General features: G+C 36.8%; 1 protein-coding gene across 2 annotated transcripts in view; it reads right to left on the reverse strand.

Moving 5' to 3' along the window:
* The window catches only part of il11ra (interleukin 11 receptor subunit alpha), a 29,463-nt gene that overhangs the window by 13,903 nt on the left and 2,445 nt on the right, over nt 1-13,115 (reverse strand). The window lies entirely within an intron of this gene.

A 13,115-nucleotide genomic window follows, 5' to 3' on the forward strand; every position in this document is an offset into this window, starting at 1 on the left:
TCCATGTCAAACTGTCTTTGAGCAAGACATTGAATATAAGTGAAAGCCTGTTTACTGCTCTACATGATAGTAAAATACAGCACCAAACGTGGTGAGAAGGCCAGGCAATGCTTCAAAATAAACTTTAGCATTCCAAATCATATATGGTCACTAACACATTACCTGTGTGGTGATATTTTATTTTCCCAGTTGATTAAATAAATGGTAAAATATTGGCATATCAGTAAAAGACAGTTTTTTTAACACTGCATAAATACTATGTTAACCACCACAGCTAGCACGAACTGCATTCATCTTGATAAAATAGCTCAGCTGCAGCTGAAAGACGAGCCAGTAATAAAAGTGACTCTGTTTATGTTTACATTTGCACACTAAATAGTTCATTTTCTTTCTTGCAGTCTCCTCAATTAAAAAAAAAAAAAATCTTTGAAAATTGGAACATTCATATTGGGTATAACACATTGTGCCAAAATCTCCTCTCGTTATCGTGGACTCAATTTTGTGAAACATCTCGTCCCGTGAGAGTGGTGTCTCGTCCCATCTCTAAGAGGGGAGAAACCTAAATACTCATGCACCAACTTGTATGAAAACGAGAATGCTACAAAAGAAGAGCTTTAATTTTGAATTTAAAACTCACTGTAGCATCCAAAATCCAATTTATTTATTTATTTTTTTTTAGAAAACAAAGTTATGAAAACTGTATGAGTGTTTTTGGCTTTGCATTGCGGTGATCTGACGGACTGGTGTTACATTCACCACGTTGGCAGTGTAACTTCTCACAGCATACTCAGCAAATTCGAATGTAGTGTGTTTACATTCCTTCTCCTGTTTCAGCCACGCTACCTTGCTTAAGAGCCTCATGAAATGTGAGACATTCTGTGTCTGCCATCCAACTGGAACACTGCAGTGCTCATTAGTATTTCTTTGTGTTACAGAAGAATTCAAAAAGAAGAGTCAATTGATGACTAATAATGATAGTATAATTAATTAACCTGTTTGGACAATTTGGTGGTATGCAAAATTGTGTTTTTCTTTCGCTTTCCTTCACACTCTACTGTGATGTCAGTCCCTAGCAACATTTTTCTTGCACTCTGATGTCAAAAGGTTCAAAGTTCAGGGAACAATTTTGTGTCAACATCTCTGATATGTACAGTACAAGATGATATTAACTGGGCCAAACTAAAACATTTATTAATCGCCTCATTCAGTAGTGTTACTGACACACCTGCCAGATGTTTTTAACAATAATTGTCACAGATATATATGTAAAAATAATATACAAAAAAATGCCACCAAACAAAAATATTATACCCACGAATGGCATAATGCAACTAACCAATCAGTGGCTACTAGGGATGCACAACTATGGCCAAAATAATAATCACGATTAATTTGGTCAATATCGAAATCACGATTATTCATCATGTTTGGTCAAACATGCCTATTTATTGCCCTTTTTTAACAATCAGTATACAGCACAAACAAGGCTTCAAGGCCTGATACTTACAAATAGTAATACTGTAATAAAATAAATAAAGTAAATAATTTGAAAAATGTTCCCAAGACATGGCAAAAACTTGGCACACAGGGCACCACAGCTAACTTACTTTATGCTTGACTATAACAGAGGTAGAGAATCCTAAAAGATTCTAGATCGAAATTCTTCCAAGCTTTTTTAATAGACTCTTCATCTCTCCACAGTGTGCGTGCTTGCCAGGAGTTGTTTATGGTATTTAGGTCACGGTAGTCTTTTTCAGCCAAATCAATTGAGAACACTCTGCTTTGTCTTCAACAAAATTATGAATTTACAAAATGATTCATCCAGATACAGACACATTTAGAGAGAAAAACATCATACTTCACAGTACTGTTCCGTATTTCAGCTAGCCACCCAGTTATAAAAGAGTTTTTTGTTTTTTTTTCAAAGAAAATGACACCAAGGGTAAACCTTAAACTAGTGGAAAATCTCATCTTTCACTGTTGGATTGCCAGTTGAAAATTGCTCTGTGGTCTGCCAAAACCAAGATGCAAGCTAACAATTGTGCAGCAGTCCAACCAGTAGTTGTGGATAATTTACAGTCATATATTCAGTACATTTATTAGTATCTAAATGTCACTACCTCGGTTAAAAAAAAGCAGCAACTGTTAATGCTAATGTTACTGCACGAATGTCATTCGTGCTAATCACAAAACAGGCTAGTCAAGGCGTTTTTCAGACCACAGCAGTGGGTTCACGGGCACTCGCAAGATGTTGCCAGACGGCCGTCACCAGAAATTTGTCTGTACTGCTCGTTGCAAGTAAATTTTAACTCTGACATGAACGTGAAGTTCGCTACCTTATGCAAGAGAAGAATATTTTTGCCCCTCAGTGTTATAGGGGCTTAAAGAGTCTTAAGTGTGCCTTATGGTGCATAAAACATGGTTTTACTTTGGATGCTAAATTGAATAATAATAATTAATAATAATAACTTCATGACACTCACAGTGTTAATTGGCCTACATGCCTAATAATCTAAAAAAGCGGTCAAGTCTACAACAAAAATTGTTGTTTTTGTTTCGGTTACTATTTTTAACATCAGTCTATTAGGCCTTGATTTTGTGTTTTTGTTACTTCAAAGATCACGCAGCAACTATGTCAAGGACCACTTATAACTTCTCAAATGTCAACACATGTTCTCTCCACAGGCTGTGTATCTCACTGCAGGATTTCTTTGTGACTCAATCCCGCCAATTGTCACTTTACTCTCTCACTCTCAATAAGAAACAGTTGTAAATCTCTGCAGCGGTAGATTCACTATCATCACCAGAATGCCACATGAATGCATGTTTTCCCATGTCTAAAATATGCTAAACAAATATGAAGTGCCATTTCCATGAAGCTTAGAAAGATACTAGATATGTATCTCCAAAGATTCACCATGCTGTCTCGGATTTAAAAAAAAGAAATAATAACAAAAGAATATTTAGTTTGCATTGCAACCCATTTGAAAAAGAGGCCAAGTGAGAAAGCTGAATTTTAACAGAGGTCAAGCATGAGCTCATGCTCTAAGCCTGAATATTAATAAGTGTTGCATAGGCAGAAGACAATTTATCAACTACTTCCCAAAGATCAAATCGAAACTTTAGCTGAGAATTTAAAAAAAAAACAAAAAAAAAACTTGAGGCTAAAATAAGTTACAAGCACACTTGGACGATGACTAATTTGATTCAGAAGAACACACTTTGACTGTTCCTTTCTGTGGCAGCACAATCCCACACCCTGAGTCATTTCACAGTACTGCATGCCACTGCACATTCAGTCATCTTTACGAGGCAAGACAGAAAGGGGGTGAAAGAGAAAATTAAATTGGTTGAGAGATGGCTCACATGCAAGACTCTAGAAAAAAATAGTTGTTAAATTAGCTGGATTCAACTGTTTCCGCTAGTTACTTCACAACATCACACCAAAAGTTCATTTTCATTGCATATTATTTTACAGCACGAGATTGAAGACCGATGTTTAATTTAGTAATTTACTTTGCATATTGTTTTTGTCTCATCTCATGTTTAAATAAATCACAATTTGCAGTATCAGCTAACTGTGAGCGTGAATGTGCATGCGCACGTGCGCGCTAATGATCGCAAGCACTGAACCAACAAGATTTGAGGGTCAGCCCAATATGTGTGCCATGTTAATGGGGGCCACACTACAATGGCTCCTGTGTTTATCCAAGTTGCTACAGCAACCACTGCACACTCATCTGGCCGTTTCAGGCGATAACAACTCTGCTGACACACGGGTGTGTACGTACATTTACGTTATCCCCCAAAGGTGAAGCACTTTATTGCACTCGTTGTTGCCTGTGCGTTTGTTTAGCTAAGTCATCTGTGTGTGTTTTTGCATCAGAACCAAGGGGTTGTGTGTGTGGCAGTTAGTGGAACGAACAAGAACAAACGTAGAGTTTTATCTGTTCCAGACTCAAACACACTACATTTGAGTACTATGAGTATTTGGATAAGATTTTGAAAGAGTAGAGTATAGGGATCACCCGATCATATTTTTTTGCAATAAAGTCAGAATCACCTGACTTTGAGGATTTGCCGATACTAGAGATCGACCAATATGGGTTTTTCAGGACAAAAACAAAACAAAACAATGAAGCAATGGTTTAAACCAAATTTTAACGTTACCCCACTGGTTGAGTTAACTTATGCTGCTCCTATGTTGCAAGCCACGTATATCTATGTACTCGTCTTAAAAGTGAAAAAAAAAAAAATCTGGATTCTGGATACTGTATTCTGACCAGACGAAAATGTTGAGATTTAAATTAAACGATTTTATGATAGTCTTATCGTCCAAAATGTTCTGTACCAAACATGACGGACATACACGTACGGACATTTGGTGTTTATCGAAATACAGTATGTGGTTTAGAGGACCAGGGATATTTAAATCTCGGTGTAAATTAAGAACAAATGTATGATGCTAAAACTTGACACAGAGATCAAGTTAGTCTATGAAGGTTTATGCCATATGCAATCTGTGGAAAATGCCAAAGACCAAACACACAAGAAATAATTGCTGCCATGTGTGCGCAAAGATAGCACTCAGCTAAACTACAGATAAAGACCAGTGTGTCTACAAGTGAGAAGATTGGAATAATGACATTTTAAGGAATCTGACCATTCAAAGCTTCTGGAGGTTTGTTTTTCAAATGATTCAGAATTAATTTGGCACATGACCTGCGCTGTGCGGCTGAGTGTGTGTGCTTGTTTGAGTGGCTGAGTGAATGTTGCGGCAGTATCTTGGCCTAAATTCTACAAGGCTGGAATTTCCTTTAGCGCAGCCGCCAGGGCAAGATGGCTACCATATGCAAGATATTCACACAATGCAAAATGTACGCATAAGGTCGGACGTAGAGACCGCTTTCCAGCTAACATTAAAAGCATTTTGAATCTACAGAATGCAGGCATACAGTAGCTCGCTAATGTTAGTCTCAAAAAAACAAAAACATATCAACAAAACAAGCAAATTCTTGCTAGACAGAATTGTTGCTAGCTCAGTGATACCAAATTTGAGTAAGGAGTGTAAATGTTAATTTGATTCCGGGTAATCAAACAAACCCTAGTCATCCTGCAACGCTACTCAAAACGCTTCTTCATTTGACGATATACTCGGCGACAATCTACAATAATGAGATCAGCCCGTCTTCTGTTTTGCTTGGTAACAAGCTTTACGTGGTGTCCATTTGAAATTATTCACACAGGATAAGACATTTTGTTCCAGCTATCCCACACAAGACAACCAGTGGCCAAACAGATGTTTCCCCTAAGACATTCTTTAGCACCACCAATTAGTTACTGCCAAACCTGTTTATGCAAATTTGGGGATGAATTTTAGGCTCATGGTTCCTAATGTAGCATGACGTTGCTTGATCCTGGTTACGTAAATGACTTACAACTTCTTTGTTGCTTTCACACCAATTGAGACAATGTGCAGACCTTCTGTTCTAAACAACCATGGTGCAGCTCCACTGAAAAATGTTTCCCCGCTTCATACAGGAATCAAGAAAGCTCAACAGAACCCCACTCCTAATTTAGGTTAACTTTTTACCTTACTCTTCCCTGAGTTCCTCATATCAGAAATATAAATGACTGTTTGGGTTAGGACTATTTCCTGATCCATTATTGATTTCTGCTCTTGGTACAATATCAACATAAAAAATAGTATTGGTTTCTATTGGTCTAAAACCAAAAACTCCAATATTAGAACTCATGTACGAGCAAATTATTCTGGACCCAAGCATTTGTAGAAATGTCAGAACTGTTAATATTACTGTGTACAGATAACCTATGACATTACCAATAATATATAGAAAACAATAAGTTGAACTCATGAAGTTTTATTTACTTCTACTCCCTGTGAACATGTCAATTGTGCTGAACTGCGAAAAATTGTGCTAGATGAATATGGGTAACGGGCAGTACTTCAGGATGCCATATCGGTATCAGAAGTACAAAAGTTGTATCAGGAGACCCTTGGTTTGGACTATAGTCAGCTTGGGCTAGCTGTAACTAAGAACCTGGACTCTATTCATTTTAATTTGTTCGAATAAAGGTATCTCAACATGATAACTTTAGAGCTGAGTCTAGTGCAGCGTTAGTTTAAATTAGGGCTTGACGATTTATGATTTTCTGATTAAAATCATGATATCCGATTAGTATTTTATGGTTTTCAACGTTGTGTGTGTGTGTGTGTTTTAAATTCAAAGCATTATTTTCCATCACTGATTACTAGGGATGGGTGAATATCAATACCAAGTATCGCTATCAGACCCAGTACCTGCGATGGCAGCCATTACTAAACACCTAACTCTTGTATCACTGCATTTATTTATTTTTTTACGTTTAGCAAAATATGCTGTATTGGAATATGTATTGTTTTCTTTAAAATGTTGTACGTTGTTTGTTTTTTGGGAGGTAATTGTGTATTGAACCCAATAGTGATATCATGACTTGGTATCAGTATCTCTGATTACGTAAGAGTGGAATACTTGTGCTGGTATATGTCTGAGGAAATTAATATTAAAAGTACCTACTGAAACTCAGTAAGTTTTGATATCGCTACATCTCAAAATTACTTCTTGAAAAAGTATTTCAACAATTGATTTTTGTTATATTGATTTTATTACCTGAAACTGATTTTTACATGAACATACAAAATGCATATTTTAATGGTTTTGTCAATACGGTGTAAAGGTTTTACAACACTGGTTTAACAACCACCGATTTATCACATCTGCTCTCTGTGAAATCAACAAGGCTTAAAAGATACGCCCAGTGCAACTATTCAATCAATTTCGAACAATATAACCTATTACCACACATGAAATTAAACAATAAATCAACCAGTTAAGATAAATAGGTAGAACAGACAATTATTTGGGTTACTGTCAAAGACAAGAAGAAAAAAAAAAGGTCAAAAGCTTGAACTCCCAAATGCATATGCTCGGTAGAAGATAATGATTGCTCCCCGTTCAAGGCCAAAAGACAGCAGGTTGATCTAGTTTGCCACATTGTGGTGATCGGCAGTGTGTGTGTGTAATAGAGAAAGTAAATGCAGCGTCCAAGCATATTTGACTGGCGCCACACTACTGCTGGAAGTAATTATAGAGACATAAAGCAGATAGCTGGAGATTGTCGTTTTATGCACTGCTGAGAATCAAAAATGCATGCATATACACAAAATACAATGATCAAGTTTAGCTATGATTGATGAATGTGTCGTTTTATAACAATGCAAATTTCTCAGAAGCCCAAATACCACTCCAAACCGGTTAGTGAAAGACTCCAATGTAACAAATGACAGAAATGGAGATTACTGTATTCTAAGAAGGTTTACAGGTCAAATGTTGTAGAAGTCGTCAAGCATTTTCATAGCATAGTACTGCATGAATTTGAAATTCTCTGACTGCATTTGAATGTGCCATCCTCGCATCTGCAGCTACTGGAGACTTGGACATGTCCAGCTAAATTAGAATGCAACAAACATTCAGAGAAACAAACCTTAAAATAAAAGCATGATAAGGCTATTGCATTGCGGTCCATGTATTACTTGCAGTATTTATTTTGAAGTTGGCTTTTTAGCTCATTAGCGGTATGTTACATTATGATGTTGCAATGGTTGACATAAGAGCTCCTAGTTCTTCTACGACAATGGCCCCAATTATGGTGATTTTATTCCGTACAGATCACCGATTAAGTCTAATGAAAGCTGGCAATCTTGAACTGTCGTTCCGAACCACTCGGGATCGTCAATGGGCGCTTGAGTCTCACTTTAACGACTTTAAATATACACAGCAAGCCGTTTATTTTGAACCTTGATAATGGTTTGTATATTGTATGCGTGTTTTACAAATAGAAAATGGCAACATTGCTTGGAAAGCATTCCAGTTCCAAAGCTCATGTAATCACCACATCATCAGCTAATGTTGCTTAGACCGACTTTCAACATGGTTAGCAATCTCCCCGAGGAAGGAAGGAAGGGAAAAATATTGGGAAGCACATACCCCCATCCACCAATGACCGCCCATCCACCCGCACAAACATTGTGATCACACATGGACCCCGAATTTCTAGAGCAGTGAGTCATTCTGCTGGGAATTCCATGCTTTTACCCATTGCTACGATTGTCCTCAACCAATGAGGAGAGAGGGAGAGTGAAAGTAGTGTCACTGAGAGAAAAAGAGATTCACGAGGAGGAACTGATATAGGAAAAATAAGTCAGGAAAAAAACATGGGATTAGGAGGGAGAACAGAGAGTCATGGTCATATTTACTGAGCACAACATAAATCAGCATCTGTTTAACGATGCATAAAAGTGCATTTGAATAGTTTCAGGTCGGACAAAGCGCAGTCCAAACCAAATGAATGTGTAATGATTTACAGTAGATACTGGTAACAGACGTACAAAGAAAGATAGAAGGGAGAATAATGTGCACTTTTATATGAGTCTATACTGGTCTGCTAGCAACAAGCTTGCGTCAACACACAAAGCCTTTACATACAGCTCCAAGCAGTTTGTCTGGGTCTTTCTCTAGCAGACTGCTAGTAAACAGGAAGTAATCTGTGTTTGCAATAACTGATATGAGCAGTGACGCAAACCAGATTACGTATACATAATAAAATTAAAATGGTCTTCTTGTCAATGTATAACAGTGTGCAGATATGTTCTGAGCGTCGCCGCACTTTGTTTAAACTAAATAATCACAAAGAACAATACAGGACAATATGCTTGCAATTGGATTTAGTCATTGTCAAAAGAAGTTATGACAGTCCTTTTTTTTATACACAGCAGGACACAAAGTAACACTTTTTAAATATTTAGAGACAGCCGGTAAATCATCCATGAACAAGCACCTGGAAACTGGGCAGGGAACATCAAGCAACTTAAGTGAGTGAGAAAAGATGGCCATCTGCTTTTATCCACTGAATTGGGAATTAGTTTACAATTTGTGCTTGTGTAACTCAAGTTACAAATTACATGAATGATTAAGTTCAAAGATGAAAGCAATTCTGATTTGAATAAAAAAAATGTCAACAATTGATCCAAATATGGCTGTCAGAAGAAGACGTTGGGTGTCTATATAAGGAGCCGTGTAGTGGGACAGGATTGTATCGGTACAAAATCACTTATCACACCAATTTGGAGATTGATTTAGCATTTATAACTGAGACAAACTTTGTAAATCAACCAGATTGAAACTTACATTGAAATACACTTAACAAAGGCTCTCTAAATACAACCCATCTAAGACCGTGTGATTAAGACAGTGATATGAGTCTGACTTTCAACAGACCATTCATACCAGGCGTGTGAGATATTAAGAGTGTTTTTGCAGGCATAAGCAACTCTTTTCAAATTAAAAGCAAATTAATTGAAACATCAAGCATTGTATTGCCAAATTGCGCTATAGTGACCTTTTTGCAAAACACTGAACTCCTTTATGTTTTGATTTACATTAAATGTAGTTCCAACGTTTAATGATTAAGACACTGATGACAGAAATTTGTTTTAAGTTTGTTTGCTTTTCATTCGAAAATGCTTTGTAGATCAGGGAGAGTAGATCATTGGAAAAAGGTTGGGAACCACTGGCATAGAATAATTTGATATTACACAAGATGCTGCTAGCACATGTGGCATATTAATTTAAAAGTAAGGATGGGCGAATACCGATACTAGGTATGGTTATCGGGCCAATACAAGGCCTTGTTTCAAGGTATCAGTACTCGCAATGGTGGCCAATACCACATGTGACCTCGGAATCATTCTCTTGTGAGGGTTTTAAAATGAGGAGCCAGTAATTACAATAGAAACTTGTGGAAATGTTATGTATCAAAATTACTGGTAAATTGTTTCGGTGAGTACTAGGCAAAAACTTTGTTATGACAGTTACTTCCTCTAGAAAGTCAGGTTTAAACATCTTCTGGTTTGAAAATAAGTTCATTACAAACATTCCAAATTAAAACTCTTATATCCAAATATTAACTTGAAGGTAACTTATCAAGCCTCTCATTTTCATCTTTTCTCACACTTTTTTTTCGAAAAATCCGCACGATACAAAGCCAGAAGACAACATCATTTCTATAATAATTGTATTAACCTCTGTTCACTGTTATTGGTGATTTGTTATTATGAAGGGGATATGATCTTCCTGATCGATTTAAAGGAAACTAGATTACGCATTTCAATTTTTTTTATTTGCCTCTTCCAGGCAAGACTAATTAGAAGTCATTTCCATGTAAGTGATGACAGCAGAGAAAGTTCATTTAAGGATTGCTAAGAACTGGCGCCCACTTGCCGACTCCAGTCCCTATCATGTTTGTAACGTATAATGGTGCTCACAATCTGAACAGAGCACAAAAGATGATTGGCAAGACATTCAAAATATACCAAGAAAATATTTTAGATTCCAATGAGGCAAACTATTGGGTTCTGATAAGACTTACAAATTCCTCCAAAAAAATGAGGGCAAACAGTAGTAATTGTGTTGCTTAAATAGGCATGGTATCTACAGGTTTATCATGCCTTTGTCAGGTGAAAGAGCTTTCTATACAAATTTTGTTGGAGTGTGTTCGCAATCTGAAAGAAATCACTTGTGCAGTTTTAACTTCATTTCTATTAGTTTCTACCATGTACCTGCCAAATCTGATATCATCATCACGCTCCATAACGTCCTTTAAACCTCCTTCAAAAACCTTACCGCTCTATAAAAACAACAAACACAGCAGGAGTGGGGAGCCAGAAGGCATAAAAGCACAGAGAGAGAGAGAGTGAGTAGCAATAAAATCTTAAAAAGAAAAAAATAAACTCTGAATATGTGTCAAAGGTTACAGTCAAATTTCACTGAAAAGGTGGAGCTGGATCATACACATCTTCAATAGACATTCCAACAGAATTATGTCAGCACCTACGTGCGCTCACATGCACGCGCAAACAAAAGCACAAAAACACGATTTCAAATCAAAAGCTGCAAAGCCTTCCTCCCAAACGGCATGGAACAACCATTCAGTACGTGATAGGTTCATCACAGATCCTTCTCAGAAATGTTTTGGGCCATCACAACAGACTTAGTCAAAATCGAAACTGGCAAGTCTATAAATGATTAATTATTGGTCCAAAATAGTCACCTTGTAGTAGAAAAAAAAAGGTGTTAAACTTGCCCACACAAAAGGTAGTGGAACTACTGCCTCTTCTTATTGGTCTTTCTGTTTGTTTTGTCTTTCTTTTTTTTTTAGTGCAACTTCCCTATAAACTATTGCAAGCAAAAAATGCTAAAACACTCTCATGAGATTTTCCATCCTAGGAAACAGGCCGATGCTGATTTTTGGCAGAAAAAAAAAATCCAGATTACCGATTAATCAGATGATTATTTTAAAAGCATAATGAACAAAATGTTTTCCTCCTAATACAGGCCAGCCTGCTACCTATTTCTTGTGGGTAGCTGGGTCAACAGTAAATATTGTTAAACATTGTTCAAATATTATTTATAAGACAACTAAATGTTAACTTTTCATAAAATGTTTTGCATGGAGCTATAAAGGAAGTTAGAAGAACATTAATTAATGCTAGGTGAATGGGTTTTATATTTAACATGCTTATATTTAACAAAATTACAATAATTTATGTTGCAAACTTGCACTATGTATTTTATGATTTTTCCCAAACAAACTGTGCTTTCAGGTTGTGTGTAAAGTAGTGTTATCCAGGTCAATTGTTTCCATAACTTCCTCATCCAAATTTAACATTAACTTTGTTTTGAGACGGAACTACAAAATCAGTTATCATTTACATATATTGAAGGATACAAGACTGTGAATTGCAAAAATACCCTACAATCAAAAGACATTCCGAAAATTAAAAAATTAAAAAAAAAAACATTTAAGAGCACTTTACAAATTATGTCATTATATCCCAAAACAGCAGAAGTAAACACAACTGGTGAGAGATCGTTTAAATGTTTTAGGCCACTTGATTTAAATTGATTTAAACCACTGGTTTACTAGCCATGTAAAATGTGTTGTACATTTATTTGTAAACAATTAAAAAAAACAAATCTCAAAATCAGGTGGCCTCGGAATCAATTGCAAAAAAATGTGATTGGGACATCCTTGGTTCCACTTTATATTTTTCATGGCTATAAAACAAATCTTCATAAGCATTATCACTATTTTTATTGGTCAGCTAAGCTTAAAGGAAGCCACAACGCCAAGCCACAATACCAGACTCCACTTTAGTGGCTTCACTATGTGGCTTGGAGCAGTAGGAAGTAGGAACTGTAATTAATATCGGGAACCGAGGTCAGACTAGAAAGGCTCCGACCACTATGTAGTACAGATTTAATTTGAGATTATTTTGCTGCAAAGTACTAACTAAAAAATACCAAAGTTTACTTTTGGCGAGTACGAGTGTGGATATGAAAAGAAGCAGAGCGGAGAAGAAATGCCCCATTGTGGGCCCCTCAAAGTTGGTTCAATATCAAAAGCTGGCTCTCTCTGCCTCTCTCATACAAACACACACACACACACACACACACACACACACACACATACCAAGAAAAGTATGGCCTCAGAGTCGGAGCTGGCAAGCCATGCTGAAGTTCTTGGAACAGCTTTCACTCTAATTTTGAATTGATTACCGAGGGCCCACATGTGCGAGAGTAGTGAAATGTAAGTGCAGAAAGGAGAATATGAAGACTTTGGAGGACTGGATACATGTGATTATGTGTTTATAAGTGTGTTCCGAACCTCTGGCTCTGTACGCATGTGCTAAATGTATATTGCGCATGCATGAATCTGCAAGGAGGCCCATATGGAGCCAGTATGTGTACACATATACAGTATGTCTATGTGTGTGTTTTGGCCAGTGCTGGAGAAGAGCTTGGACTGCCAGTAAGAACTGTCTGCAGGCTATCAAGGGAAACCTGAAGAGAAACTCAAACCAGAACCTCTCAGAAACGCAATTCAGCGTCCAAGGAAAGTTGAGCTGTGAGAAAAATAACTTAGCGAAGCCAAAAAATATTGTTTTATGCCTCAGTAGAAAAAGTTGGCTGTCTATAAAACAAATTATTGCTCTC

This window comes from Hippichthys cyanospilos, chromosome 15 (genome assembly GCF_059441005.1).
Source record: "Hippichthys cyanospilos isolate Australia breed blue-spotted pipefish chromosome 15, RoL_Hcya_1.0, whole genome shotgun sequence".
NCBI classification, from domain to species: Eukaryota; Metazoa; Chordata; class Actinopteri; order Syngnathiformes; family Syngnathidae; genus Hippichthys; species Hippichthys cyanospilos.